Here is a 5,689-nt window from a genome sequence, read left to right on the forward strand (position 1 = left end):
ATAGACTGGCATGGGGGTGTAGATATATTAACCATACACCTGTTCTCATGCCATACCAGTACAAGCTGTGCTTGTTTTAATGGGACCAAAATAGGTCATGCAAAAATATGTATCAGTTACACCGGGATTATGTGTACCAAATAAACTATCTCGTCTAGTCTTAGCCACTTAAGCCCTCAATGGGTACTTGATAGGATAGAACTGAAAAGATTAGGTTCTATTGAGTCTCGCCTAAGAAGATGATGGTTAAGGAGACCAAAAATTGGTGATATACCGATGTTCTTGCCTGAATAGAATCAAGAAAATTGTATGAGATGGGAAGGAAGAAGTAGTGGTGATACTGCTGTTGGTATTCGAGTTTTGATTTGGAACAACCTCAGATTACTACACTGGGTATTCTTTGAGGGTCACCCCTCAAATACTGACCCAGCCCATCACCGTTTTGCTTCCAAGATCAGACGAGATTGGGCTCTAGCGGTGAGGTATGGTAGTAACCTATGAATGAGGAGTTCCACTCACCAATGAGAGTGCACCTATTTAATAGATTTAAGGAAGAAGTGTGGATCTGCTGTCCTGTTAGACCTGGGATTGCTCCCAGGAATCATGGATGAGAGTCCACGAAAATAGAAAAGGTATTGAATTCTTTATAAGAAATAAGAAAGTAACATAGTGCATAGATTCAGGCAATTTATAGACAAAATGTGCATGTAAAATTGCAGATAAGTTTGCACATCAGTATTATCTATGGTATATATTCACACTGAAAACCCAGCAAAAATGCCCTTTTCTGGGTGAGGATTTCATCCAAAACACTTTCATTTAAATATATAGGTAATATATCCAAGGGTGCTATCAAGTGAGGTCTCAGATACAATGTATCAAATATTGTCTGACGAGCAAAAAGAATAATATTATATCAGGTATAACATGTATGTATCAAGACTAGGGCTATCATCTTATATGCTATCAATTAGTTATAATAACTGATAAAAATAAAATTTATTATATTAGTATGAAAGGTGATACCAATTACTGCCCAGGTCCCTGGGTCAGTCAAGGGTGAGGATAATAAAGATATTCTCCCGTGTGAGAACCTTTTTGCATGCCTGGTTCAGAATCCTTCTTGCATATTGTAGGAATCAAGGTCCTTACTGCATATTGGATAGGAATTAGGTAGGAAAACGCGTTTCACCCGTGTCCACGGGCTTGCTCACTTCCATTGCTGCTATCCTGGCGTGATGCAGGGTTTAAAAGCCCTGGTATTAATTAGTCAGCCAATGGCTGTGATTTCCTAATTGCAGGTTCAGCTCCTGCTGTGTTTAGGCGGAAGCTGTATGTATGTAGGGTTGCTTGGCAACCCTGGAAGCATCAGCCTATTCGGGGTGAGGGGGAGGTCCCAGGTCCCGGCCGGAAGGAGAGATGACCAATCGTAGGCTCACGCCAGGTATGTGTATGCGGTTGCTAGGCAACCTGACATACACGGACTTAGCGAGGGTGACTGATTCTCATTAGCCTCGGCTTTCCGGACACAGGAGAAGTCTGTTGTGCCTGGCTCGTGAGGTATGTGTATGCGGTTGCTAGGCAACCTGACATACACGGACTACTGAGCAACCCCACATCACGATTCTTGAAGGAATACACTGGATTAATAGAAGAAGCTCTAACCACGGGAACGATCACCAAACAAGAACACAAATACCTGGCCGTACAGAATCCAAAAACACCGACCTTCTATCTTCTCCCCAAGATACATAAAGATCTAAAAAAACCACCGGGCAGACCCATCATGTCTGGCAATGGCGGTCTCTTGGAGCAGCCAAGTCGCTTTCTAGACTTACACCTCCGGGATTATGTTCTTCAACTACCTTCATATTTGAAGGACACATCGGATCTTCTGCGCAAAATTCACAATATCCCTTTTGAGGATAGCTTCCACCTTGTGACTCTGGATGTCGAAGCGCTATACACCAGCATCGACCACCAGGCAGGTTTAAGGGCCACCAAGTACTTCTTGGATGGAGGAGAGAAAAGTACCTTTAATGATCTCCTATATTCCCTATTAGCCTTTGTATTACAGAAGAACTATTTTACGTTTCAAGAACAATTTTACCTCCAAATTAGGGGTACCGCTATGGGGGCAGCATGTGCACCAACGTATGCGAACCTCTTTCTTGGGTGGTGGGAAAAGATGTCTGTGTTTACAGATAACAATGACAAATACACAGTACACATCATCCTATGGCTGCGATACATAGACGACATATTTGTCATCTGGGATGGAGAATCTGAGTTACTTCTGGAATTTATTCAAATTCTCAACACAAACAATCTGAACTTGAAATTAACGCATACCATCAGCCAAGATCGGATAGCCTTCCTGGATGTCCACATATATAAATCCCCCAAAGGATATCTGGCAACTGAATTGTACAGAAAAGAAACCGCAACCAATACTCTATTATTCCAAACGAGCGCACATTTCCCACCAACGGTGGAAAATATTCCCAAGGGAGAATTCTTAAGACTCAGACGCAATTGCTCTGAGGAAGAGGTTTTCAAAGTTAAAAGCCGGGAATTGACAAAGCGATTACTAGAAAGAGGCTACAGTAAGCGCTCATTGAAGAAGGCATGTACCGGAGTAACCAAAATATCCAGAGATTCTCTGATCTTTCAAACCAAATTGACAACACCTCAGGAGAAGGATGAGAAGATCAGATTCATTGGGACTTTCTGTCCGGAATGGAGGCTAATTAAAAAGGCAATAGAAAAACATCTCCCCATTCTGAAATTAGACAGTGACCTAGCACCCTTCATAGACAACAGTATTCAGATGAGTTGGAGGAGAGCAAAGAACATCAAAGATCTCCTAGTCAGGAGTCACTTTCAGAAACCAAAGGTCAAATCAAATACACCAACGGGCTCCTTCCCCTGCGGACATTGCAAGGCTTGTTCCCTCATATCGAAGACTACCTCTGTGATTGACCGTTTTGGAGATCCCATTCAGATCAAACATTTCTTTAACTGCAGCACTCAAGGAGTCATATATTGTATAGAGTGCAACTGCAATTTAAAATACGTCGGGATGACGACAAGAAAACTGAAAGAACGCATATTGGAACATGCAGGAAATTGTCGAAATGTCAATACAGATCTGACCAGGATGAAAAAACTGACTCCGGTGGCACGACACTTTCACTCCCATCACACGGACTTCTCAAAAGAATTTAAAGTGTTTGGTCTGGATAAAATTCAACTGGGAATAAGAGGAGGTGATATGACGAAAGAACTGCTCAAACGGGAAACAGAATGGATTTTCAAATTAAACACATACAAACCTCAAGGACTGAATGAAAGCATTAATTATAGTGCCTTCCTCTGAAAAATAACTATAACAACAAGAATAGTTTAACCATTACTACCAATTGCATAATAATAAAATTGTATAAAATTATTTCTTACCTATCCTGGCATTCACCCAAGTTAAGCAACCCTTTCTCAATAGGCACTCTCACTTTTAATTTTATATTTATATTTATATAAATGGTATATAATCAGCATCATATTTTTAACATCTCACTTATTTATCAAATATATATTTTTATTCACCCAATCACCCCATATATCTCTCTATCTCACACACAAACTAATACCCCACCATACACCTACTTTCCAAACCTAACACTAGCAATCCCCCCAATCCCCCCTTTCCCCACATTATTATTAATTAACTTTCCCAACACTTCCCCTTACTCACTACTAATCACCATACCCCACACTCCCCTCCCTACTTCACCCACATGGTACACAACAATATGGTTTTACACTCAGGCACTTTCCCCTCCCATTCCCCCCCCCCCCCCAACCCCCCCCCCCCCCTTCCCCCCGCACAATGCTGTCATATATTTGGCAAACCTGGCACAACACCTCAACAATAAAAACACTATGGTGGTCTTAATTTAATGTACATAAAGAAAATAATTTTTATTCAAATAAAGTTTAGAATTCAGAATTAATAGCTTCACAATTTTAATTTGATTTTTAGATTGCACTATTCATCCCCTCTCCCTATTCCTTACTTCCTTCTACTTACCCATGGGACCTCGCTACTGCTATCCAACACTAAATCACTTCTCTAACCGAGATATATAATTATAAGTATATGGCAGTAACATAATTGCTTATTCCGATGATCAATGACTAAGCAATAATCTAGCTCCATAACCAGAGCATCCCTCATTAATAATTCTTAATTAATTTTTAACCTTCCCGAAAACGAGACCGCCCCTCCACCCTCCTTGTCTCCAGCAAGCCTTAAAACCCATTTGGTTGCTCAGCAACCATACTCATAGAGCTAGGTTAGCAGAATGTGTACCGCTTCTCTTGCCGTCCAGGATCGGAGATCTCCGCCAGACACTGTTAGGTTGCTAGGCAACCACATATACAAATGCGGCCTCTGCCGATTTGATCGAGAGATGCATTCTCCACTAGAACCCTGTGTCATGCTCGACACTCACGAGCCAGGCACAACAGACTTCTCCTGCGTCCGGAAAGCCGAGGCTATTTAGAATCAGTCACCCGCGCTAAGTCCGTGTATGTCAGGTTGCCTAGCAACCGCATACACATACCTCACGAGCCAGGCACAACAGACTTCTCCTGTGTCCGGAAAGCCGAGGCTAATGAGAATCAGTCACCCTCGCTAAGTCCGTGTATGTCAGGTTGCCTAGCAACCGCATACACATACCTGGCGTGAGCCTACGATTGGTCATCTCTCCTTCCGGCCGGGACCTGGGACCTCCCCCTCACCCCGAATAGGCTGATGCTTCCAGGGTTGCCAAGCAACCCTACATACATACAGCTTCCGCCTAAACACAGCAGGAGCTGAACCTGCAATTAGGAAATCACAGCCATTGGCTGACTAATTAATACCAGGGCTTTTAAACCCTGCATCACGCCAGGATAGCAGCAATGGAAGTGAGCAAGCCCGTGGACACGGGTGAAACGCGTTTTCCTACCTAATTCCTATCCAATATGCAGTAAGGACCTTGATTCCTACAATATGCAAGAAGGATTCTGAACCAGGCATGCAAAAAGGTTCTCACACGGGAGAATATCTTTATTATCCTCACCCTTGACTGACCCAGGGACCTGGGCAGTAATTGGTATCACCTTTCATACTAATATAATAAATTTTATTTTTATCAGTTATTATAACTAATTGATAGCATATAAGATGATAGCCCTAGTCTTGATACATACATGTTATACCTGATATAATATTATTCTTTTTGCTCGTCAGACAATATTTGATACATTGTATCTGAGACCTCACTTGATAGCACCCTTGGATATATTACCTATATATTTAAATGAAAGTGTTTTGGATGAAATCCTCACCCAGAAAAGGGCATTTTTGCTGGGTTTTCAGTGTGAATATATACCATAGATAATACTGATGTGCAAACTTATCTGCAATTTTACATGCACATTTTGTCTATAAATTGCCTGAATCTATGCACTATGTTACTTTCTTATTTCTTATAAAGAATTCAATACCTTTTCTATTTTCGTGGACTCTCATCCATGATTCCTGGGAGCAATCCCAGGTCTAACAGGACAGCAGATCCACACTTCTTCCTTAAATCTATTAAATAGGTGCACTCTCATTGGTGAGTGGAACTCCTCATTCATA

General features: G+C 41.6%; 1 pseudogene; it reads right to left on the reverse strand.

Annotated features, from left to right (window-relative positions):
• Positions 1-378: 378 nt before the first annotated feature.
• Positions 379-496, reverse strand: LOC135016538 (5S ribosomal RNA; annotated as a pseudogene).
• Between the last annotated feature and the right edge of the window lie 5,193 nt (positions 497-5,689).

This window comes from Pseudophryne corroboree, unplaced genomic scaffold, assembly GCF_028390025.1.
Source record: "Pseudophryne corroboree isolate aPseCor3 unplaced genomic scaffold, aPseCor3.hap2 scaffold_2990, whole genome shotgun sequence".
Classification (NCBI taxonomy): Eukaryota; Metazoa; Chordata; class Amphibia; order Anura; family Myobatrachidae; genus Pseudophryne; species Pseudophryne corroboree.